Here is a 27236-nt window from a genome sequence, read left to right as displayed (position 1 = left end):
CTTATCTTTTTATTCCAACAATAATTCACAGAAAAATATGGCATATTTCATAGATGGTTTGAATTGTGATTAATTACGATTAATTCATTTTTAAGATGAGATTAACTTGATTAAAAATTTTAATCGTTTGACATCCTTAGTTATATTATGATAACTGTAATAATACATGTTTCAAATAAAATATTAGGGAGCTCAAACCATTGATGAAAAAAATATGACTGACTACTATAGGAAAAACACCATCATTAAGAGTGGAACAAAATGACAAGTCATCATAGGATTCTGCTATTTTAAGCTAGCTTTGGTAAATTCCCTTAATTACCGTAATGCATAGCTTTCATGAGAATCACCCAATAGTTGTATCGCCGTATTGTGGATAATTGTGAACCCATCCCTATTCAAAAAGGGCTGTTTTTCTTTTTTGAGAACTTTGGAAAATGATTTTCAAGTGGTGTTTTAGAGTGCCACTAACAGTCAAATGAATTGCAGCCTTCGCTTTTAGCTGTGGCCAAAGAGCGAAAAGCAGTTCTTAGATGTTAGCTAGTTTGTGTGGGTGTGTTGCTGTGACAGGGACAGCAGCGGGGCATGTGGCTTCTAAATCATTAATTTTAACGATACGTGTGCGTGCGTGTCAGGTTGCAAGTTGGCATCTGCACACTGAAATGGTAATGTGCAGCTGCCTATGACAACACCCCGCAGAGGTGCGATGTGAACGAATACAAAGCAGATGAAAGACAAGAAGGCGAGGAATACGTTGACGAGCGTGAGGGCCGGCTGCGTGGCTACATTTAGCATGCTAACATTATGGCTGTGTTGACAGTCTGTCTGACAGATGGCTGACACATGTGCCACACTGTAAGCGGCGAAAGCACACAAGGAGGTGAGCAGGGTGGGGGAAAACTAGTATTCTAAATCAAGCTGCCCATATGACACACAAAAATGCACACAAGCAGGGAACGCTCGGTGTCGGATGAATATGAATCAAAATTATAGAAAATGTTCTTCATCAACTGTTAAAGGTGCAATGAAATACTACAGCAAGTGACTTTTAAAATGATAGCAGACGGTAATGTGTACACAAATTCATTCAAAAACATGAGCGAAAAGCAGTGCTTAATTTGTAAATCATAAGGTGCCGGAACGCAAAGTACATATGACAGCGCAGGGATGACGAGACATGCACAGGTCCCGGAACATACGCAGAAAATGGTGCTGGAAAAAACACGCAAATGCCCACTTACCATGCTGTGGGACCTACAAGCCTCAATTTCAGATAATATCCATGGTATAAATTAGGGGTGTAACGGTACACAAAAATCTCGGTTCTGTACGTACCTCGGTTTTGAGGTCACGGTTCGGTTCATTTTCGGTACAGTAAAAAAAAAAACAAAATGCAAAATATAAATGTGCTAGTTGTTTATTACACACTTTTGTGCTTTGAACAATAGGAACATTATCCTATACAAAGCTAGAATTCTGCTCAAAAAGTAGCGGGTATTTAAAGATAATCCAACAATAATTTGCCTTTCAGACCCCGCGTATTGGTCAGCTTTCTTTCTGAAAGAAAGAAGAAAAAAGCAGTCCTGTGCTAAAGAGAAAAGACATCCCAATGACAAAAGATTTTAACATGTATTTTACAAATGAAATGCCTCAATGAATCTTTTTTTTTCTTCTTATGAACGGTTTTCAAAAGCTTTATTGGTGGATTTTCTCAAGTTAAAGCACCACACAGAAATTAATAAATTTAATTGTGTAAGCAGGATCTATGTATAATTCTTATTATTTAATGACAGGTGTTTTAGCTCATTTCAATTTATTTTATTTAAATGGGCTATTATTTATTTCATTATGTGTTTATATTTTACAAATGTGATGTAGTATACATTTATATTGTATATTTTATGTTGTATAACTTTAGTTCCTATGTGACTATTAGTTCCTACTTGTTTTGTTGGGGTTGGACGGTTTTGTGTTGAACAAGGGGCCGTGTTGGTTATTATTATACTACGCTAGATGGCGCCAGATATCATTGACGCGATGTTCTGTCATGACAGATCTCAGCTACTCTCAAGTTTAACCAGTTTGCAATGTTTTTTCTTTATTCAGATTTGTTTCAAGACTACAGTTACAGTTAGACTTCACTTTGACGGTTAATACAGTTATCGCAGTTTTGTTGTTTTATCACAATAGATTGGTTTATTTACATTTCAAAAACCAGAAGCCATTCATTTACGAATGTGATTACACTTTAGTTTACATATTTAAATGTTCGAATATTAAGATTTGAATGAGGCAAAATAACATGCTTTTTCTCTCAAATATATTGTTATAATCATTTGTTTCGGATGTACTGTAATTTTTTTCTGTATAAAAATTAATTTGGTGTTCAAAAAGTCTTTTTTCAAACTTGAAAAACGGGATCGTCTTATAATCAGGGCCGTCTTATATTCGGGCCAATACGGTAAAAATAATAAATATAGAAATAGAGATAAATAAATAGAAATACAGAAAAAAAATTAGATCTAACTTACAATCACTAACTCATCAGACAGAGAATTCTGAAGATGGAAATTAGCACTATATTCAGACCCTGGAGGTATTTAGTCACTTTTAAGACCTTCTAGTCATTCTCTGTACTGCGATTCTCACTTGGGTCGTGGGTGTGCTGGAGCCAATCCCAGTTTATTATTCAAGAGATCTTAATGGAACCCTATGAACCGGTTGCTATCCACAAGCTAGCAAAAAACAAAAACCTTTACAGAATCAACACTGCAGTTATGCTGATGACAGCTCAGAGAGAAACAAATGAACAGAGACGCTGTCCAAGGACACGAGTGGGAGTGACACAAAGGAGTCAGAGAGTTTGATGTGTGTGTGTCAGTACTTACAAACAAATACAGAGTGTCTTGCATATTATTTGTCGGACTGTTGTTGACTCATTAGCAGAAGTGGCTAAAGTAGCCAAAAATTTGACCCAAGCAAGAGTAGCGTTACTTCAAAATAATATTACTGAAGTGGTCATTCAAAAAATGTACTCAAGCACAAGGGAAAAAAAGTATTTGGTGAAAAGAATACTCAACTAATGAGCAGAGGTGGGCAGTAACGTGTTACATTTACTTGAGTAACCTTTTGAGAAAAATGAACTTCTTAGAGTAGTTGTACCACACAATACTTTTTACTTTTACTACAGTAGATTTGAGAAGAAACACTAATCTTACTCCACTACTTCAGGCTACAATAGAGTCGTTACATTTTTCGTCTTTATTCTACATAAATCCAGACATTGTCAGCAGTTACTGACAATGTTACACTTTAGTGTTCTTTTCAATGAATACTTTTCTTACTGGTACTTGAGTAAATTTTTGCATGACTAATTCAATAAACATGCTTTCGGCATTTTCAATGAAGTTCAGTGTTTGCATTATTCAAAAGCCTGTTCAATCACGCTCCTTTAAAGCACCGTAACAAATGAAGTATTTGACAAAGAGTGCTGCCCTCAACATGAATCCAAAGCGCAAATTTAAAACTCTCGCTCAGTTTTTATTTGGCACCGATTGACCACGGAAAACCGGACATATGATCCTTTTAATTTGATAATAGGAACTGTAAAGGAACTACAGTATTCACTATTCAAACTACGAACTATTTTCCCCACTAAAGGGCAGGGCAGTCATGCTCTTTGGCCAAATAATGCTTCATTAGAGTTTTTTTTTCCTCTTTAATTTAATGTTTTTTTATTTATTTGGCTTAATGTGGTTATGTAATGGGTTGTTGTACAGTATTGTTATAACAAAAGTTCCTATAGGGCGGAAAACACTCAGGTGACTTGAAGTTCCGATCTGAGACACCCAATTTGGCTAACTTTCAAAATTGTCCGATATGCATGTGTGATACATCATTGAAAAACTTAAAATCTCAATTTTCTGGGGAAAGAAAAATTTTGAACAGGAGGGCATTTTGAAAAAAAAAAGTTTTTTAAACAGCAAAACCCTATTTGGAGGTGAGAGCATGTGAGAGCAGAATTACAGACGCCATGACTTTAACGAGATATTATCACGTACTTACCTTGTTTCGATCCAAAAACTCCATGTACCATGTATCACTGAGTGTCAAGACACAGCTGTGAATGGCTGTGAATTTTTGGGGGATTTTACGGGTGAAACATGGTAATATAACAAGGGTCGCGATGCAGAAATCGCAGACATCATAGAGTAGTCGAGATTTTCTTTTTCATATATTTACCCTTTTAAACTTTTTTTTCAATTTTTCTTTGTTTGGATCGATTATTTAATCATCTAACATATCGGAGAAAATGCGACAGTAATAAAAAAAATAAAATTAAGCGATCGTTATGAGTTAGATATCCGTGACTTTTTTACAGACGCCATTTTTTTCATTGTGGCATAATTTGTTTAAAAGTTTAAAATACGTAAGTGAATAATTTTTTTAAAGTCGTTTTTTTTTTTAAACAAAATACGAGACATCAATTAATGATTCTAAGCTGAAAACGACAGACATTTTAAATGATAAATTTATTACCTTCGTTTTATGGCTGGGTTGAAACAAAAGCGGTTGCGCGACGTCTGTAAACTTGGGTTTTCAGGGTAAAACGGACAAATTAAAAATAGTTCGGGGGCTTATTGCGCCATGAATCTGCTACTGCAGCATACTGACATGTTGTTCTATCAAACACAACAGTTGTTTTGGCTTGAAATATAGCAGTTTCTTTTAAAGAGAAGTGCAAGAGCATAAACTGCTTTTTTAGTCTTGTCTGTGTTTCCCCCCATAGATAAGTTTGTGCCGAGAAAAAAAATATACCATCGAACCACCAAATACCACCAAAATAAATAAATAAATAAAATAGAACAAAAATAAGCAGTTACCCAAAATGTTACTCATTACTTGAGTATTCTTTTCACTGGATACTTTTTTACTTGTACTTGAGTACATCATTTGGATGACTACTTTTACTCTTACTTGAGTAATATTATTTTGAATTAACGCTAATCTTACTTGAGTAAAATTTTGGCCTACTTGTTTTCCGAAATTTCCAGGTTCGCGGTGAATCAGTAACAGGTACACTTTTGCTCAATAGACAAAGTTTATTGATTAGAAAATGCAGAATAAATGAGGCAATCCCACAAGAGCAAGCAAACAAGTATCACAAACAAGTATAACAAATGTCAACGATGACGCTAGATTTGAGTTTGTCAACCCCAGAATCCCCGCGTTCCCGTTACAGCAAAACAAAATGTCCCTTTAGCAATGAAAATCACTTACCGTAACAAGTGAGTGGGAAGCCAGCAACACTCCAGTAAAGCGGCAAAAGGACAAAGCTGGGCAATCCGTACGCTTAATCCACCAGCGGACTTCACGGGTCGCCCGGAAACGTCCACTTTTGTAAGGACGCACCCCTCGGAGGTGGAGAGGCCAACTTCCGCCCCCGAGCGGCGCGGCCCCGTGCAATGACAAACATTAAAGCTACTTTTGGTTCAGCCCCCTTGAAAAAGGACTTTTCACATGGGACAAATGAGCTGTGCTGCAACAGATGCAACAAATGGTAAATATTATGGGTGCAAAACAAGTTATCTCGTGAGATTCCCTCTTAGCTATGGAACTCAGGCGCGTACTATGGTGCAAAACAAGTTATCTCGTGAGATTCCCTACTCAAGCGCGTCTCCGAGTCCTAACTATGGGAACAAGGTGAAAAACAATAGATGTTGTTACAATCTATGTCACAGAAGCAATCATACATCACAAAGGCATAATGTAATATTTTCCCCCATCACTACTCAACCTACCGCTGGTGTTAGTCACACAGGGATTAATATCAGATTATCTGTTGCTGTAATTTTGTGCAAACTATGTGAAAGATGATGGTGACCCCACCAGGTCTGTATAGAAATAAAAGCCTCTTTCGAGCTGCTTGAAAATGCTAATATTGAATGATAGTCATGATAGGTAAAGTCAACCCAGCAAGTGTATTACTGTAGAGAATTCAACTGTCAGGGATCTGGGACGAGCACGCGTGGAACAAAGTATGGGTGGACCCAAATGCAAGTGGCGGTACTGGGTATCAATATCAACTTACTAGAAAACAGAAACTTGGCTAGTATGGGGCATAGGAACACAAGTATGACATGGACAATGACGCAACAAGAAATAACTGATCTTACATACACAAGAGTCAATGATGGGAAGAAGTGTTCTACTTGTGCGATCCTCTTCAGAGTGAAAACATTCCTCGTCACATGATTAAACATAACCTAAGCCTGCAGTGTTAATGCTCTCGAAAGCTGATTCGCACGTTACCACGGTAACACTCGTCAGACTCATTAAACCAGCATGCCTTGTTTTTATTGCGCTTACATATATTTTTAAAAACACCATCTATGTTTGGCCAACAAACATCTCAAAAACCCACTAATGCACCATATGTACACAAAGCACATAAGGTAGCTGCCATCTGTGCATGTGTGTTTTTTGAGGGGGAGGGGTTATGTGAGTGTGTTAACTAAGTTAAGTCATACAGGGAGTCTTCGAGTCATTGAACGAGTTCTGTTCCGACCAGGGGTCGCGTTAACCGCATATTTTCCGTCGTTGACCGATTTTTTAAAACGGTGACGGAAAAAATTGAAGTTCACCTGTCATTTTGACAGGTTGCAATTCACACCCCAGACCACAGGGTGGCGAGTGAGCATATTAATTAGCTATTGTCGCTCTTGATGCATGACCTTACTCTGAAAAATGTCAAGGCAACTAGGCCGCTGTAGCTCTGCTGCTCTCTGTGAACTCAGTATTCAAGCTGGAACGCGCGCGGCTCTTAAGTGTCTCTGTCACATGACTGTGTCGTAGCCGCTAACGCGCTCGGCCAAATGGACACACAAGTACGGAAGGTGAATTATGCCAAACAAAGGGTCACCACAATGTCATTATCATCATTTTAAAAATTTAAGTGACGGGTAAAAATAGATTATGACCGGATTTTTATGACCCTGTCAGTCAAAATGACAGACAACGAAAAAGTCTAGCGCAACCTCTGGTTCCGACGCTGGCGACGTAATTCGAATTTCCGTGCATGTCGGATGTCACCGTGAAAGTTTAAATTCACGGCAAAATAATTGGGTTTGAAAAAAAAAAAAAAACTGAAATCCATTAAATAAATATTCATAATTAGGGCTGCAACAAACGACTATTTTCAAAATCGATTACTTGGCCAATTAATTAAACGATTAATCGGATAAATGTCACATGAGACTAAAAAAAATTCATCTTTTTGAAACAGGCGGCGATGAGGGAAAAGTTTAACCGGCTGTCGCGGCCACAATAGCGTCATCTTTCAGTTAGTTATGTGTAAATAAATTGTTGCTTTGCTATTAAAAGCTCTATTGTCTTGTTGTTTCTGTTATTTCGTCAAAGGAAAACACCCAGATGTTTGGGATGTAAGTAAAGCAAAAAATAGCTGTGTTAAAGTCAAAGTTATGTTTGAAATGTATGCTTTCACAAAAAGCTCAATTTCTCTGTTTTTTCATCAGAAATTGGAAAATTGCTCAAACTAAGCTATTTTGTAATGCCGATTTCTAAAGAATGGAAAAAGATATGAATTTACTTGTTTTTCTGCCGAAAGAAGATAGTAATGTTTCTTTTGGTGGGTTCCATGTTTATATAGCAATAGAACAGAATTTTCTGTGGGCCTTGCAAAATCAGTCAAAATCCAGTAAAACGGCCGGGAGCGAAGGGCCTTGCTCCGGTGAAAATGGCTGGGAGTGAATGAGTGCTAACTGCACGGTTTTTGCTTTTAACCAAGAATCGAGACTGTTTTGCGTCCATATCTATAAAGAATTCAGGGATTTAAGTATTTATTCACAAGAATTTAAAAAAAAACAAAGTCTATGACTAACCATTTTTTACAACCTCCTCCTAACAAATCGTTCAAACACATTCTCACAAAAAAAAAACAAAAAAAAAAACTGCTAAATATACTTCTAAACTACATAACGAATGCATAAATAAACTAGGGCTGTCAAAATTATCGCGTTAACGGGCGGTAATTAATTTTTAAAATTAATCACATTAAAATATTTGACGCAATTAAGGCACATGCCCCGCTCAAGCAGATTAAAATGACAGTATAGTGCAAAGTCTACTTGTTACTTGTGTTTTTTGGAGTTTGGCCGCCCTCTGCTGGCGCTTGGGTGCGACTGATTTTATGTGCTTCAGCACCCATGAGCATTGTGTAATTAATGACAACAATGACGGGCTAGTAGTTTATTTTTTTAATTGAAAATTATACAAATTTTATTAAAACGAAAACATTATGAGGGGTTTCACTATAAAATTTCTATAGCTTGTACGAACATTTAGCTTTTAAGAACTACAAGTCTTTCTATCCATGGATCGCTTTAACAGAATGTTAATAATGTTATTGCCTTCTTGTTGATTTATTGTTATAATAAACAAATACAGTACTTATGTACCGTATGTTGTATCCGTCTTGTGTCTTATCTTTCCATTCCAACAATAATTTACAGAAAAATAGAGAGGAGTCTGGCTGCAGCCCGCCTCTCTCAGTACCCTGCGCCGCTCTTCTCAGTACCCATCCCGCAGACAGGAAATGACGCAACACCGCAGCTCTCAGTCCCCTCAGACCGGAAATGTCGTCAACCCTTGCGACGAAAACAAGTTACGTTATTTCACCTCTCGCGAAAAAAACACGGTAAGTGGCCGCACTGAAAAAAAGTTTTTAAAAGCGTATGCATGTTTAAAAATGTTAAATAGTTAAACAAGACTTGCGGTGAAAATATGAAGTGTTTATTCTGAGTTGAAAAGACCGTACTTATATCTAGTATTCTTAATGTAATTTAAATAATGTCTTCCTTTACTAACTGCATGTGACTTTGCTCTACTTATATTGTTTAATACGTACTGATGAATTCAGCAGCGAATTCGCTAATGCTGCTAATGCTTTTTACATTTTTTTTTCACAATGAACAGTCTTCTTTGTGTAGTTTTCATTATATTGCACTCTTATTTTTCATTATGTACATGCCTGCAATTCGCAGCTCGCTGTTTTTGTTGTTGTATGGTATTGTTGTTTTGCCTTCATTTGTTTTGTCTGGTCCTTTGTAGTTTGAATGTTGTCACATGATCCAAATAGGACAAGGTTGTAATTTTTTCTTGATATTGTTACTCTGCTTAGCTATATATTTTTTCAATATTTTGTTTTTTTTTTACTAGCTGCAAGATCACCACCCCATTGGGAAGAAACTAAATCACGACCCCCAAATGGTAGTCTTCCCATGCAGATACAAGGATGTCACACAGATCCAAATGGAAGTAAGTAGCATAAATATTAATGTACTTTAGATTTTGGACTGTGCTGAATACTTTTTTTTTGATAGACATCGAACACTGTAAAACCCACTGTGCAGACAGGACCAATGGTGACAATATAAGACCATGCCGAGCTTCATGGACGGTTCAAACTCATCCTGCCCAGGAACGGCTGGTATGTTTTATGTCTGAGACAAATGTTGTGCTCAGTGGAAATCTGGATAGGCTTATTATTCCTTATATTAGTTAACAATTGGACATAATTGATTATTTACTCTTTGTTTATTTAACCAATCAACATTCTCATTAGCTTATGCAAATCTTGAATATAAAGAGGCCAGAAATGGTGTTGATTGTCTAAAAAAAGAAAGTTTGATTGACACGTGCTGACTTTTGGAACGTTGGCCTGAACAATGAAATGGAATCAACTGTGAATTTTGAGGATTTAGTTTCTCTAAAGAACATAATGTCACTTGTACAATTAAGTAAAATGTAACTTTTTGTTTTTGTTTTTTTGCAGATATGAAATGCATATTTATAACTTGTCTAACAAGTAGCTCATTCAAAGGTATAAAAAAGTATTTTTTTGGCGTGTGTAGGGTATTATTTTAACTATGTAGCCTACAGAATGCTTGTATGGGCTCATGTAGGTGTCTGCGTACGTTTGTATTTATATAACATATGTCCGTGTGTATAGATTATGTATTTTTCAGGGAAGGACCATATTTGTGGCTGACCCCTATGTTGTTGCAACATGGTGAAAGCCTACAGGATGTGACCCACACATGCATCTGCCTGTAAGGCTGATTAGTAACAACTACAACTTGGAGCATTGGTTCATTTTCAAAGAACAGTCAAATCATAACAAATTAAATGATCCAAATTCCAATTATTTGTGGGAAGAAAAACAGATCCAATCTTGAGATCAGAGAACTATTGTTATCTCTAATGAAATTCAGTAACCATTCATATTGGCATGGCGTTTCCATGATGATCCAGAATAGCCTTGTTTGGTTTTGAAGGTATGTTCCAGTCGATCCTTTTATTTTGCCCCTTCAATTAAAGCAGAATTGCACTCCGGATGATTCATCCAATCATTTGAAGCAAAATTCTAAAATGCCACTCTAAAATTGCGAATGTTTTGTTTCAAGGGCATTGGCCCGGTCTCAACATTGGTAGGGACGAATATAATGCAAATAAGGTTGCTCAAAAGTTGGTGGGGACAACTTTAGCATCCTGAAAAGTTGGTCGTGTTATGTCCCTACTGTCCCTATGCAAACCTACGCCCTTGTTTTGTTTGCATGAATCATTTAAACCTGACTAGTTGGTGTTCTTATGCATGGAAACACGTTTGTAATTGTTTAACTACTGTATTTAATATAAACCTATATTTTCAATTGCAGAAAACGTTGACAGTCAATCAACAGGGGGACATGGAAAGAGAGGATTGGAAGTGAAATAGAGGTATTTGTAAAAGTGTGTATTCATTGATTCAAAACTTGAAGGAAGTGACTCGGTTAAATTCTTACGTTAGGGTTTTTCGGGACAGCCATAGGGGAAGGACTGTGGCATCTTCATGTTGGTAGGTGAGTTTAACTGTCCAATTTTGTCCTCTGTTATATTTGTATTCATTTATCCATTTGTAGTATGCTCTTTGCACTGTTCTGGATGCTCTCTTTGAGTTTAACCATTGTAAAATGAAGTTCACCGAATCATTCAAATTGGGCTACAAAATATCCTTGTCGTTATTCTTTATTTACACTTGTTTTTAATTTTTGTTAGACTGATATGCCAACTCTGAGGAAGTGGTGGTGTCTATTGCTAGTGGACAATTTCAAACTTGGGTGCATGGTAAGTCTTTGAAACTGTTGATATGGCATTCATAGGAAAGTAGGTGCACAGCACCTTAATTCTTTGTTGGAAAATGTGGAATACTTATTTTTGTATTTTTTCAACTTAGGTGAGCCACAGGAAAGAGTTTGCCCATTGGACAGATAAGGCAAAAGCATGACTGCAGGGTGAAGTGCCACCAGTCTATCAGCTACAGAAGTGAAATTTGAATATAATTGCTGAGGTCAGCTTTTAAAGACTTTTTAGTGTCCATTACTCTGACGCACTTTTGAACATGTCCCCCTTTATTCACTGATTTTTTTTTAGGAAGAGGTGCAACCACAGCTCCTTCAAGTTAGTGGTGGCCCACTCCAAAAAGATATGGCGGGAAAAAATGGTAAGATTGTTTATATATCTAGTTTAATGCAATGCCTGAAAAGAAAAATCAAGTATAAAATTAACAAAGCATCATTTTTATTTTACTTATGTAATATTCAAATAGCTGTTTTCTTTCTCTTTTCCAATGAACAGTTTTGGTAAAAGGATTGTGCAAGACAGCACAAAAGCCTCGGACAGGGCTGGGGGGGGGGGGGGGGGGGGATCAATGCAGAAGGAGTTCCCAAGCATCCTGCAGATGGAAGAGGATGAGCACGATCTACAATGTCTTGGAGCCATTCAAGTTCTGTTTCAACCATCTGGAAGATGGATTTACCTTTTTTGAGGAGATTGTTGACCAAAGAAAATATCTGGTATTCTCTCAATAATAATAAAAAAATAATAAAAATAAAGTTTACCATATTAGAACTGGTTGTATTGAGTTCATTTTTCTACACTTATAAATTAGTTGTTTTTTTTCTTTTATCCCAGATGTTAGTTGTAGGTAGTTTTAATTACCTGTGATGAAGGCGGGAGTGCTTGCCGAAAAATGTCAGGTAATTAAAACAACCTACAACTATTGTCTGGGATAAAAGAAAAGAACAACTAACACATGACAACTATTTTGTCATTTCTGTTTGAAATAAAGGTGCCTTTCCTGGAGCAGAAAGTTTAATATAGTTTCTCAATTAGTTAATTAGGATCTTCACCCACATGAATGAATTTAAGTAGCAAAATGAAAGACAAAATTGGTTTGGTTGCAACATTGAGAGAATATTACGTTTTTGATACATTAAATTGTAATGAAGCTATATTAATGTGTCCGTTCATAAAAATGTAAGGATGACAGCAATTTCTAATAATTCTCAATTGGAGTATATTTTACAATTGACAAACTAAAGTACACACTGTGATAGGTCACATGCGATCTCTCAGTCACCAATTAAACCTTTATTGCAGTAGTGTGTATTTTAATTTTGATGTACTGTAACCGTGTTTTTCATTTTGGTAAAATCAGCAGGCTTTAACAAACTGACCGCGCTTAAAGAGTTAATCTCCCGATTTCACCAAATCAATTTAAGGAGCATGGAAATAAATTATTATTTAAATAATAATGAGTGATGCTGAAACCGAAAATAAAAGACGTGCGAAAAGGAAAGTAAACTAGTATTTACGTTCGAATGGACGCTAACTATTACGATAAAACCGGAAGCTCGGAGCTCGAGCGCTGTTTCATGTTGTCATTTCCGGTCTGAGAGCTGCGATATTGCGTCACTTCCTGTCTGCGGGATGGGTACTGAGACGAGCGGCGCAGGGTACTGAGAGAGGCGGGCTGCAGCCAGACTCTCTTGGAAAAATATGGCATATTTTATAGATGTTTGAATTGCGATTAATTACGATTAATTAATTTTTAAGCTGTAATTAACTCGATTAAAAATTTTAATCGTTTGACAGCCCTAAAATAAACCAAAAGCGCAAACAAAAACATACCTTATGTTGGTCTTAACAGGGAGCAGCTGGATTTAGCCATGTTAAATGAGTTACGTCATATTCACTGTTGCCACTAGAGCACAGGTGTCAAACCGCTTCCAGAAAGGGCCAAGTGGGTGCAGGTTTGCTTTCCAACCAATGAAGAGGACAACTTTTCACCAATTAGATCTTTTACATGTGTAATCCGTTAAACTTTGTCAGGTGCTGGCGCGTTATCGGTTGGAACAAAATGCAGCACCCACTCGGCCCTTTCTGGAATCGGTTTGACACCTGTGCACTCGAGGGTAGTGTATCCACCCAATCAATAAAAACAAATGCAAACACTTTCAAAACAATCCCGAATTACTCGAGTTAATCGATTAATCGTTGCAGCACTACTGAGAATGCTTTGGTTTCGAATGTTCGAATGAATGAACTAGAGCTGAAATGAATACTCGAGTAACTCGAGTTTAAAAACTGACCCGAGTAATTTTATTCACCTCGAGTAATCGTTTATTTTGACAGCTCTAAGCATCACGTTTTGCTCGGACTACTTTTAATGCGGGACAACGCGCTGATGTCACGTGCGTAGAGGAAGAAGCAAAAAAAAAAAAAAAAAAAAAAACTTACTGCAGCCGACAGCCGCTACAAACGACACCGACGTTGCTAAATACTAGCCCGCACAATGCTAGTTGGTAGCAGGTACTGTCTGATGAGTCTCATAGAGATCACATGTATGTTGAACTAGATGCGAAATTACAAACGCGGCCGCGTCTGGGCAGCGTTAGTAAACAGCTGCCATCTTAAAGCAGTAAAGCGCTAAGTGCTAATAAAGAGCGCTAAGCGCTAATAAATAAGATTAACGTAACGTTAGCCCTGCGGAGGGCTAGGTTTCTATTAATTATGACCACTGTCGATGCGTGGCTAACGTGTCTTACATACAGGCTTTAACATAACATAGCGATGTGGAGTGGTGTAAAATAAAAACTCAATAATGCTAACTATCAATTTTAGCTCAGTAGTCATTGCTGGATAAAACACCAAGTAGCACTGGTTCCTAATGTGCTCCAATACAGCCTGTATCATACATTTATTTTGAACACTGGAAAAACTCAGAATCCTATCAGATTATCAGACTAACTTAAAACTTAACTAGAACTTAAAAATGGCTTGTCACAAATAGAAATCCAATGGAAACACGTGGGAAAAAAATCCTAACGTTTAAGTGATGTGTGTTATCAAGCGTAACGGCATTTTTAGGTATATTTTTATTTAATTTTTTTTTTTTTTTTTTAAATAAGATCTAAAGGTTTTTGAGTGAAAGCAGTGAATTGGTCTTTTTTTTTTATTTTAGTTACATCTGAGATGCAATTGTTGGCTGTTTTCAACAATATATATCGAAAATAAAGACATTGATTGACTGAAAATGGTTCAAGATGAGATGAAATGTCTTGTTTTCTCATGTATATTTATAATTGCTCTTCACCTAAAAATATATTTGTTTTATCCGATTACTCGATTAATCGATAGAATTTTCAGTCGATTACTCGATTACAAAAATATTCGATAGCTGCAGCCCTAGAATGAACGTTCTTTCGCAGTTCCCAGTCTTGATCGATTGGGCGTCGCGCACCGTCAATGACAGCCATAGAGGCACGGGGGTCGTAAAGTCGAAACGTCGTAGGTCGAGGACATCGTAACCCGAAGACTCCCTGTAGTACGATTACTGTGGCAGGTGAGTTTCAACGTAAGCATGGCAGATCGTCTTCTCTACATCTTGGTTTCTCTCCCATTCATTCGGCTGGGATGGACTTTCCTGCTGTGAATATAAATGTAACATCCGTCTTGACTGCTAAGTCAAAAGCAGTCAATCTTTTACTCTTGGCTGCAGAAAATAACGATATCCTATCAGAGAGTTTCCTGCCCAAAATTCTGAAGTGTCATTTGTCATCTTGTTTACCCCTACAGCGCTATCCCCAAGATAAAAAAGAACACCTACCACATAAAAAGCTAGTAAAACTGGACATGTCCCACTCACCGTGACCAGTTACTCTGCAGAGTTCCCTTTCCCGCCTTCTGCTACCATGTATAATTTATAAAACTACGGGCAATATCAGGCCGGGTTCAGATTGATTGAAGCCTCGCTCGGCCTCATTAATTTGCAGCGGATGTGCCCGAGCTCAACTTTTGCACCGCAGCATGACATCATCGGCCGAGTACCGCAGTGGTCAGTGGCACGCCGTCGAGGTTGTGATTGGGAATTAACAGTATTTTTTTCACCGCGTTTCAATCTGCGCGCGTGTGCGATAGGCCTTGAAATGAATGTATCTGTTGCTCGGCCTGCATGAGAAGTTCATGTCTAAACGCCCGGAGCGACGCGCTGCCATCCAATGTTAATTTTAATGCAACGCTGTCAGTTCGTGCCTGAAGCGGCTAATGAAGATGACGGGAGAACGCAAATATTGATTTGAAAGAAGTAACAGTTCCTCCTGACTCAGATCTAGGGGTGGCTACCTGAAGGAATCTGACCTTTTAGCCAGATTGCCAGAATCACGGCAGCCGAAACACCAACAACCCGGCCAAAAGGCCAAACTCCGCGCATTCACCTTAGTCTTAACCCCTTGTACTGACTCCATTTTGAAAGCTGGAAGGAGGTTCCGAAACAAAAGTTGACAATTTGTTCAAGTCGACAGCGATCAAACAGCAAGGCAAACAACAAATAGGTCTGCGACAGAGAGGCAATTCTGGATCCAGGATCAGCAAAAGAACGGGAACATCGGAATGTCCCCGAGAAGCGACAGTTGTTGCTAAACGTTCAGTCTTTTTGAAGTCTACGGTACGGAAGGCCGGACGAAGGGTGTGTCTGGGTGTTTTTTAGGATAATTCTTTTGTTGCAGATTTGGGCGGTCGAGTTCGTGTGTCACCGTTCGTTGCTGGGTCATGGTTACTGAGGCAACTGAGGTGGAAGGTTCAGCCTGCCGTTACGTCTGTGAGGTGCCAAGCTATCAAACTAAGAGTTTTTGTTATCGGGTGTTGTGGTAGTACAGGACGTCCCGCCATTTGTTTTGGACTGTCCTGAAAAGCTGATTGCGGGATTTGGTGTTCGGCCTGCCTTGACGTTTGAGAGGCGCTGAGCTATCAAACTTGGAATTCTTTTTGTTATCGATGTTGTGTAGTATAGGGCATCCCGCCATTTGTTCTGGACTGTCCTGAATAGCTGATTGCAGGATTTGGTGATGCAGACGCGGGCTTGTAGATGTCTTGCCCTTCACCTGGTCGTCAGCGTCAATCTTGCTCAGTCAGCAGCATGACGCACGCGTTGGACTTCCGTGGTTAGAAAGCGTCATGTATCTCTTATGCCCTATGTCAAATATATTCTGCTTGTTTTTCTTAAACTATGATATGAATGCCATTTATTTTATATTAGGTGTGTTAGTGAAAGGCAAAGTCAAACAGGAGTAATTTTACCAACTTTAACAGTTGATTCACAACATTTAATGAATTGAATGTAGTTTAAAGCTGCTGATAAACAATGGGCACTTGAGTATTTTATTTACTGTTTTGAACTGTTAACTTGATACTGAAATAGTCGTTTATTAAAGCCTGCGAGGATTTTTGTACAATTTTTGTAACGTACGAAACATTAAAAGCAGCAAATAGCTGGGGGTTTGCATCAATAATCGATTTATAATCGGATTTTAGCCTCTGAATCGTAATCGAATCGTTAGTTGCACCAAAATTCCCACCTCTAATGATCTCGCGATATGGCAATACAAGAATTATCTGGAAATCATTGCAGGATATTCGTTAAAACAACTAATAAACAGAAAAACAAGCTATTCTCATCCTCCTGCTGTGAACTGGAATGAGTTTCTCACTCATAGATGTCCAATCCGTTTGAAGTGGGAACATGGCAGCGAATGAAGATTCCCTTCCACTTCAAACAGGTTGGACATCTATGGTTGTCAGTGGCAGCCAATGAGTACATTTTAGGGCATTTCACATCAAATCTTGTTGATTTTCAGTCATTTCCAATCCAGTTGGCGTCATTCCTGAGTCATTTCCCTTTTCAATGTCCCTTTCCAGTAATCCAAAATAATAACCTAAAAATCACAAAAAAATTGCGTAAAACAATGGAAAATTGTTAGTTTTGTTCTGTATATGGCACTCATTGGCTGTCATTGCTAGGCTTCTAATCAATTTTGAATGGGAGGGGCAAATAAACGTTTATTTGCACTCTCCCAGTCGAAATACCGTATTGGCCCGAATATAAGACGGCCCTGATTATAAGACGACTAGTACTGCAACAATTAATCGATTAGAAAAAAATATTCGAATAAAATTTTGTTGCTTCGAGTATTCGTTTAATTAAAGTGGCGTTGAAATGGTTTATTGTGAAAGCGTTTGCATTTAGTTTTATTGATTAGGGTGGATACACTGCCCTCTGGTCTGCCTCTTTTCACATGGCTGAATCCAACTGCTCCCTGTTAAGGCCAACATAAGCTAAGTTTTTGTTTGAGCTAATGTTTTTTAATGCATTCATTATTTAGTTTATAGGTATATTTAGTTGTTTTTTTTGTGGGAGTATGTGTCTGAACCATTTGTTAAGAGCATTGTGAAAAAAATAAAACAGTTAGCATTTATAGCATATAAGCTAGCAGACTTTTTCTATGTAAGTTAGCCAATTGTTCTTTTGTTGTACATAGATCCTCATTTTTTAAAAAATTATACCGTTTGAGGCTCAGCTCAGGTATTTTAATTTTTCATGTTTCTTATCCAATTACTCGATTATTCGAACTAACTAGTTCATCGATTAATCGACTACTAAAATATTCAATAGCTGCAGCCCTAAAGATGACCCTATCTTTTTCAAGACTCAAGTTTGAAAAAAGACTTTTTGAACACCAAATTAATTTTTATACAGAAAATAATTACAGTACATACGAAACAAATGATTATAACAATATATTTGAGAGAAAAAGCATGTAATTTTGCCTCATTCGAATCTTAATATCTGAACATTTAATTATGTAAACTAAAGTGCATTCACATTCTTAAATGAATGGCTTTTGGTTTTTGAAATGCAAATACACCAATCTATTATGATAAAACAACAAAATTGCCATAACTGCATTAGGGCTGCAGCTATCGATTACTTAAGTAGTCGATTAATCCATGAACTAGTGATTTGAATAATCGAGTAATCGGATAAGGAACATGAACAATTAAAATTCCTGAGCTGAGCCTCAAATGGTATAAAATAAATAAATAAATAAATAAATGGGGAGTGCAACAAAAGAACAATTGGCTAAATTACATAGCAAAAGTCCACTAGCTTAACATACCTGTTAAGTTGTAGAAATTGCAAATAGGGAGATTTCTGTTTGCCAACCCCGATGACGCACGCACGTGCGACAATCGCTAAGACAAAATGCAAGCATTTTTTTTCAAGTTCATTTTGGTCACAACACTTGTGTAAAAATTAACTACACTGTCAAAGAACCTCTTTTTGGTGGCATCAGAGATAGTCTTCAACTTGCTCCATGTATTGTCTGGCATCATGTGATACTGCTATGTTGCCTGTGTCATGCCAGTTCTCCTTGTTCCTGTAATCAACATCCAGGATATCCTCAGCTTTCCTGATCACATCCATTTGCACAAATTTGGACATCAGCTTCCTCAGCAGCCTCTTCATCTCATCAACCATCACTCCAATTAGGGTTTCGTGAGACTAAATCAGCAAGATTAAAAACATTAATTACATCATTTAGAAAATTAATCATATTTGTTTTTAAAAGTATCTTTGTCATGGCAGTTTTTTAATTGAATTGTAACCTAGAATTGAAACTTCTTTTTTTTTTTTGTTTCAGCACAGTAATAATGATATAATGTAATAAACACTTTAGCTTTAGCATAATAGCGAATCTAAATGATTAAACTTCAAGTAAGTAATGATACGCTTTCTCACTTAAATTCATATATTGTGGGGGTAGGACCGCAGTGGTTTAATATTCCATGATGTTTGATCCACGAAAACACAGAGTAAAGCAGCGACTTCTTCCTCGTCATCGTTCTCCCATCATTAGCTCTAATGCTATTAGCATTAGGCTAGTTAGCTGTCGCTGGCAGGTAAGACTTACGGCAATTACGTTGACGAACGTCGTTTTTCCCGAATACTGGAGGCCGACCAGGGTCAGCTCCATCTCTTCCTTCCAAAATAAAGACTTGAACCAGTCTAAAAGCCGGTTTATTAGTGCCAGCATCTTGGGAAGTCGGTGGTGCTTCGCCTCTTCCCTCCCTGTCAGATGTATGGGTTGGGCTTTTCCAGCTCTGAAGGGGAGGGAGGGCAGGGAAGTCGGAGACGGCCAGGCTATTCGTTGTTGGTCACTTTCCGAATCGGGCCGAATGGTATCGTTACAAAACGGTGACAAACAAAAACGTAAAAAAAAAAAAAAAAATTGACATTTTTGGAAAATCGGGAGATTTGGCTTTCTAATCGTGAGGCGTGAGCATTGGGGTCAAAATCGGGAGTCTCCCGACCAAATCGTGAAACTTAACAGGTCTGGCTTAACTGCTACAAAATGCTAACTTTTTTTTTTACAATGCTCTAAACAAATGGTTCAGACAGATGATCCCACAAAAGCGGCAAAATATACATATAAACTAAATTACTAATGCATTAAAAAACCATGAGCGCAAACAAAAACTTAGCTTAGCTTATGTTGGTCTTAACATGGAGCAGCTGGATTCAGCAATGTGAAATGAGGCAGGCTAGAGGGCAGTCTACCCACACAAATTAATAAAAATAAATGCAAACACTTTCAAAATAAACCATAAAAACGCCACCTTAATTAAACGAATACTCGAAGCAGCAAAATTCAATTCGAATCTTTTTTTCCTAATCCAATACTCGAGTTCATCGATTAATCGTTGCAGCACTAAACTGCATTAACCATCAAAGTGAAGTCTAACTGTGACTGTACTCTTGAAACAAATCTGAACGGTGAAAAACATTGCAATAAAATAATGCAAATTGGTTAAACTTGAGAGTAGCTGAGATCTGTTATGACAGAACATTGCTTCAATGATATCTGGCGCCATCTAGCATCGTGAATGGGTATAACGTCTAGACCGCGAATATAAGACGACCCCCACTTTTTCAGTCTTATTTCAATGCAAAAAACACCGTCTTATATTCGGGCCAATACGGTAGAACGTCTACTGCCGTCAATGACAGGCAGCTACTGAGGTATTTTTTTAGATTATAATTTTGGTATCAAATTAAAAATTCGCAATATGCAAATGAGAGCAAATTGACTACTATCTACTCATGGATGTGTATTCCCGTCAGCCAAGCAGCTACAATCACACGCTCAACTTTGCCGCCATCAGTCAAAAGGTTCCGTGCGGAGGTACGGCAGGCTAAAAAAAAAATGCCTTGGCGCTCGAAGCTACTTGCGCTCGGATATTAGACTAAAAACACAAAGTCTCGTCCAATTAAAAAAACAGAACACGCTGACAAAATATGGTGTTTACATAGTAGAGCGATTAGGAGTCTCTGCAGACTCTTGACTACAAAGTCACTTGTCACACTGCTGTGCTTCTGTCACTCTCTGAGCTTTTAGGCAGTTTATATCTGAAAGAATCTTTGACAATGTGGAAATCTTCAGTCATGCAAGAGGAGAGAGAGCACTTTTCAGCACACTGGGGAGAGAGATTAGGCTTGCCAATCTGACGACAAACGCGAGGACTATCGGTTATACTTTGTAGCAGGGTGCTGTCGAGGGGTAATTTAATCAATTAATCAGATGAGATCACAAGGCAGACGTTGCTGGAGTCCCAAATCAGCTAGCAAGTGGAAAGCGTGAATCCTTAACCAAGCTTCTAGGCAATATATATGATCGTTTTGTTATTGTGTCAACCCAATAGGGCATATGCGTAATTTACGAGGAGAATGGGTTGGTTGCAACTCACTCAATAATCCAAACCAGTCAGCCCCCGATATCATAATTATAAAAATTTTACAAGTAAATTTGGGGTACGCGTTATACACGGGTGCGCCTTATATTCAGGAAATTACATTAAAAGTAAAAAGTATGGCTTAGTCGAACTACTCATAGAAATACATTTTTCTCAAAAGGTTGCTCAAGTAAATGTAAAACATTATACAAAAGCCACTCTTGAACAAATTCATTTCGTATCTTGAGGTACTACTGTAATTGTGTTTGTGTCCAATTTTAGGGATTCTAACACCGGGAAGTTGTATATATATATTTGTTCTTTTTTTAATCTTGTTTTCACCACTGAGAGCAGAGAAGGTCTGGCAGGGGTGTTTGTTCCGGCTTGATGCGAATGCATAAATATTGTAAGTGGCCAAGTGTGAGATCTCGCCGCTATATCATCTATGTGTAATTGTGCGTGCCGGAACCAGCCTTTCAGCACTTTTTCCCCCACCCTCCGAACCCCAACAGAGTCGCTTAGATGATGTTATACTAGCAGCTCGCAGGCGGGCGGGCGCGCACGCAAACGCACACACGTGTGCGCCAACAAGCCCCCCTGGAGGCAACAACAGAGCACGCGTGCTCCCCCCACGAGGCTTGGGACCCCATTCAGTCACAATGCACTAGCCCAGTATTTTTTTAAGGGTGATGGGGGTCTGATTATGAAGCACATCCATACATTTTAATAACTTACGTACCAGCTTGGCCTGAAAATGTTTCAACAATGCCGCGTCTGCCATTCGTCCTCACGTCCGCCTCGGCAATTGTTTTGTCATTGTGCAAATTTTAGTCAGGTTTAGTCAAAAACTAGGGCTGTCAAAATTATCGCGTTAACGCGCGGTAATTAATTTTTTAAATCAATCACGTTAAAATATTTGACGCAATTAGCGCACATGTCGAACTCAGACAGTATTCTGCCTTTTGGTAAGTTTTAAAGCAAGGTTTTTTGTGCTGTCTAACAGCGAACTCTTGTGGTCGCTTTGCGACATGGTTTATTGCTTTCTTGCCAGTTCAATATGGCTGCACGACGTCTCGGGCTGACGCCTACGTGGTAATGTTGTGCTCATATGATCCTTGGACAAGATTTGTCCGTAAGTATGGTTGTTGTAAAGAATGTACATATTTTGTTAGTAAGCGAAATGTTTTATTTTTTGTATGAGACGCTTTTTGTTTATGTTTAGTGAACCTGTATAGCGTGCTAAGCTAACGTTGTTGCTAATGCAATGCTTGTGTACTTTTTTTGGGAGTTTTACTACGGTCTAAAGAGGACAATGGTTTGAGGCCATTTTATTAATAAATCAGATGAAAAAGGAAGAAGTCTGATTTTTAAGGCGTCGTTCACTAGCTTTGGAAAAAGTAGACTTCGGCTACGGAGTGAGGACAGCATAGACAGATTTAAATGACATTAGAGTGAAATGCCCACTACAGTCCTTATGTACTGTATGTTGAATATATATATCCAACTTGTGTCTTATCTTTCCATTCCAACAATTTATTTTACAGAATATATATATAATTTACGGAAAAATGTGCCACATTTTATAGATGGTTTGACTTGCGATTAATTACGATTAATTAATTTTTAAGCTGTAATTAACTCGATTAAAAATTTTAATCGTTTGACAGCCCTAATTAAAATATTTGACGCAATTAACACACATGCTCCGCTCAAACAGACTAAAATGACAGTACACTGTAATGTCCGCTTGTTACTTGTTTTTTGGTGTTTGGCGCCCTCTGCTGGCGTTTGGGTCCAACTGATTTTATGGGTTCGTACCATGAGTGAGCATGGTGTAATAATTGACATCAACAATGGCGAGCTACTACCCTAATTTTCGCACTATAAGCCGCACTGGACTATAAGCCGCAGCTGTCCTCACTGTATCATGGGATATTTACACCAAAAGATATTAACCGGCACAACCTTATTTGACAGCGGCATCATACGACCGACTGTCATAAGACCAAATGAACCATCATTAAACTTTGAACCAATTATTGCAAAGCTTTATTGCTTCAAGAAGCTTCATTTGGCCATCACTGCTCCCTTGGGGGAGACAGTCAACCTCTGCTGCCACCTGCTATTGACTGTTGTCATCCAACATGCCTCTTAGCATGCATTGCAGCGTTACAGATGTAAATAACAATCAAAAATCATGTTCTGTGCTAAATATTTCTTCAGTTACTGTTCCAATTGTTTCATCAATTGCTAGTTATGGTATTTGCTAACACTTTATTTGACATTGGTGCCATAAGACTGTCATTACACAATCATAATTATGACATGTATCTGTCCTGAGCATTCATGAATGCTTATAACAGATGTCATTAAGTGTTATCCGGCAAATGATCTCACTTTTGAATGGATGCAAAAGATCCAAGATGGATAAAAATTGAGTTAGTGACATAATTTGCCAAATGACACTTAATGACATAAGCATTCAGTAATGTCTATGAAAGTGTCATGTCATAATTTTGATGATCTTATGACAGTCTTATGACACCGCTGTCAAATAAAGTGTTACCTAAAAAAAAAATCAACAAATAAGCCGCACTGGACTATAAGCCACAGGTATCAAAATGAAGGAAAAAAGTAGCGGCTTATAGTCCGAAAATTACGGTAATTTATTTTCTGATTGAAAATTTTACAAGTTTTAATAAAACGAAAACATTAAGAGGGGTTTTGCGTAATATAAAATTTTTATAACTTGTACTAACATTTATCTTTTAAGAACTACAAGTCTTTCTATCCATGGATCGCTTTAAGAGAATGTTAATGTTAATGCCATCTTGTTGATTTATTGTTATAATAAACAAATACAGTACTTATGTACCGTATGTTGAATGTATATATCCGTCTTGTGTCTTATCTTTCCATTCCAACAATAATTTACAGAAAAATATGGCATATTTCATAGATGGTTTGAATTGCGATTCATTACGATTAATTAATTTTTAAGCTGTAATTAACTCGATTAAAAGTTTTAATCGTTTGACAGCCCTATCCAAAACACAACAATTTGACAGAATCATTTGAACTAGTGCTGCAACGATTAATCGACTAAATCGGGTAACTTCATTTTACTTAGTATACTAATGATAATCTATGATAGTGCTAAAACGATTACCGTATTTTTCGGACAATAAGTCGCAGTTTTTTTTCATAGTTTGGCTGGGGGTGCGACTTCTGTGTGAAATTATGAACAAATTATGATATCATTTCACATGTTATTTTGGTGTTTTGGAGTGATACTGATGGTTTGGCAAACTTGTTAGCATGTTCTTTTATGCTATAGTTATCTGAATAACTCTTAATAGCTATGGCCACGTTTGCGTTCTGCCTTTGGCAATGTGTGTTCAATTGTATAATTGACTTTTTTATATTGAAATGCTTTTAATTTTTGGCACTTTCACGCCCACATGGGGGCGAACACGCACTTGTTTACGTGAAGAAGAGTGCTCACACGCCAGAAGAAGACGGACAGCTACGCAGCTCTGAGTGAGTGGGCTAGTTAGTGAGAGAGAAACACGGCTGCAAACCTACGTTCATTGTTTATGCTTGTAAAATATTTCTACAGAGGCAACGCCTGAATCATGAATGGGGAGAGTAGCTGAGATCTGTCATGACAGAACATCGCTTCAATGATATCTGGCGCCATCTAGCGTCGTGAATGGGTATAATGTCTAGACCGCGAATATAAGACGACCCCCTCTTTTTCAGTGCCATTTGAATGCAAAAAACACTGTCTTATATTCGGGCCAATACGGTAAATTTCCCCCCAAAAATGCGACTTATACTCCAGTGTGACTTATATATGTTTTTTTTCTCTCCGTTGGGCATTTTATGGCTGGTGCGACTTGTTGTCCGAAAAATACGGTAATCGATTAACTCGAGTAATTAGATTAGAAAAAAGCATTAAATAGGATTTTGCTGCTTCGAGGATTCGTTTAATTAAAGTGGGGTTGTGATGGTTTGTTTTGAAAGTGTTTGTATTTAGTTTTATTGATTTGGGTGGATACACCGCCCTCTAGTGGCAACAGTGAACATAGCTTATTCCGCCTAACTGAATGCAGCTGCTCCCTGTTAAGACCAACATAAGCAAATTTCTCTTTGAGAAAATGTTTTTTACAGGAATGCAGAGCTTTAATAGTCATTGACACAAACATGACAACGAAAATATGTTGAGTGAGCATTGGGCTGCTGCAGATGAACTGCGCCGCCAACTTTTTCTCTCTTCTTCAGAATGACAGAGCAGATGACACTTACAGTAAATACACATCATACAACATAGCAGAGATAAGGACCATCTGCGTGGCTCTCCCATTAGGAAGGGATTATAATTTTTCCTTTCATTCACTTTCCAGATCCCCCCCACCCTACTTTCCCTTCCCAGTGGCATTAGTTATTATGACATAACTCATTCAACATAGCTGAATCCAGCTGCTCCCTGTTAAGGCCAACATAAGGTAAGTTTGAGCAAATATGCTTTTTTTATGCATTCATAATTTAGTTTATAGGTATATTTAGCCGTTTTTTTTGTGGGAATATGTGTTGGAATTATTTCTTAAGAAAATTGTAAACAAAATAAATAAAACTTTAGCATTTTATAGCATTTAGGCTAACGGACTTTTGCTATGCAAGTTAACCAATTGTTCTCTTGTTGTACTTAGATCTTTATTTTACAACATAAGGCAAATTTCTGTTTAATAAAATGTTTTTTATCGATTCTTAATTTAGTTTGTAGGTATATTTGGCAGGTTTTTTTTTTTGCTGGAAAATATGGATGATTTGTTAAGCGCTTTGTGTAAAAAAAAAACCAAAAAAAACATTTAAGCTAGCAGATTTTTGCCATGCAAATTCAAATTAGCCAATTGTTCTTTTCTTGTACTTAAACCCTCATTTATTTCTTAATTTTTTTTTTTGTACCGCTTGAGGCTATGCTCAGGTATTTTCATTAATTTTTGAATGAAAGTGCAATCCTGCATGGTTTGAAAAAACACTCGGGAATTTTATTTTGTATTCATTTATTTCACATTTTGAAAGTGCAACCTTAGCAAGGCTTTTTTTTATATTTCCTAAAATTTATTCTGAAACGCATTAAATGTTCTTCATCCAATGACTCGATTATTCGAACTAACTTGATAGATTAATCGATTACTAAAATAACCGATAGCTGCAGCCCTAATCTATGCTAAACAAAACATGGGTAAATGGCATGATTGATAGGTGAAGACAGTAATTCCTGCGTGAGCCACCAAGGTTCAATTGGAATTCCGTTTTCACGATGTTGACACCACCACCCGCAAGTCTCCATTAAGTAATTACGAGACCAACATCTGTCTCCGCATGCTGATAATGGCGCCAAGATAGCAATCCGAATGGACACGCTGAAGATTTAACAGTTGACGCTGTCCTATAACGTACTATATTGCAACAGGGATGATTTAGCCCAGTAGGAGGGCAAGGATTTTCCCTTCATTTGCATACTTCTTGGCATGGGAATAGGCTTTACAGAGCCTCAATGCTATTAAATACCATCTGTATATACTGTATGTGGATTGGAATTGCCAGCAGTAAGGCTGCAACTAACAATTATTTTTATTATCGATTAATCGGGCGATTAATTCAATGACTAATCGATTCATCAGATAAATGACACTTTTTTCAATGACCCTCACAATTCAACTTGAAGTTGTTTTAGGCATGTTCATAGACTTCATAATGTATTGACATGACACATTTCCCATTCACAGCGTCACGCCTTCCCAAAGGAGGCCGTCCAACACTCAGCTTTATTTATTAGCTGTCGGTCACATGCAGCGATCTAATGCCAGATTTAGGTTGAAAAAGTACGAAAGCTGTACTGCATACAAATAGAAAGGATTGTTTCAGGGGTGATTTGTTTGAGGATTCAAAGTAATTATTATATTTTTCATACCATGCATGCATTTTGAAATTTTGTGAAAAAAGTCAATGGGAGAAATTAGCCGCTACAGCATTGGCATTATACTTCGCATTAATTACATTAAGTAAATGCTACTTGCATGTTTTTTTTGCTTTTAACTAAGAATCGAGACTGTTTTACGTCCATATCTGTAAAGAATTCAGGGATTTAAGCATTTATTCACAAGAATTTTCAACGGAAAAAGCTCTTTGTTTACATATAGCGGCCGCTAATTTTCTTACTGAATAGCATCATAGTTTGCAATATTTACGTAAATAAATGC

General features: G+C 37.6%; 1 protein-coding gene and 1 long non-coding RNA gene across 25 annotated transcripts in view; one reads left to right on the top strand and one right to left on the bottom strand.

Moving 5' to 3' along the window:
* Positions 1 to 27236, bottom strand: part of caska (calcium/calmodulin-dependent serine protein kinase a) — a 184446-nt gene that overhangs the window by 147832 nt on the left and 9378 nt on the right. The window lies entirely within an intron of this gene.
* LOC130927002 (uncharacterized) lies at positions 8548 to 11753 on the top strand. 4 transcript variants are annotated; one of them, XR_009066328.1, is made up of 9 exons: positions 8548 to 8716; positions 9238 to 9336; positions 9402 to 9508; positions 10737 to 10797; positions 10868 to 10919; positions 11116 to 11184; positions 11294 to 11407; positions 11491 to 11560; positions 11695 to 11753. It is a non-coding gene; the product is annotated as an uncharacterized LOC130927002 (long non-coding RNA). The 4 variants fall into 4 exon arrangements; XR_009066331.1 differs by having other exon boundaries at positions 9402 to 10130; positions 10868 to 10915; XR_009066329.1 differs by having other exon boundaries at positions 9402 to 10130.

This window comes from Corythoichthys intestinalis, chromosome 12, assembly GCF_030265065.1.
Source record: "Corythoichthys intestinalis isolate RoL2023-P3 chromosome 12, ASM3026506v1, whole genome shotgun sequence".
Classification (NCBI taxonomy): Eukaryota; Metazoa; Chordata; class Actinopteri; order Syngnathiformes; family Syngnathidae; genus Corythoichthys; species Corythoichthys intestinalis.
Note: the sequence above shows the minus strand (reverse complement) of the source record. Positions and strands in the feature narration are given on the sequence as shown.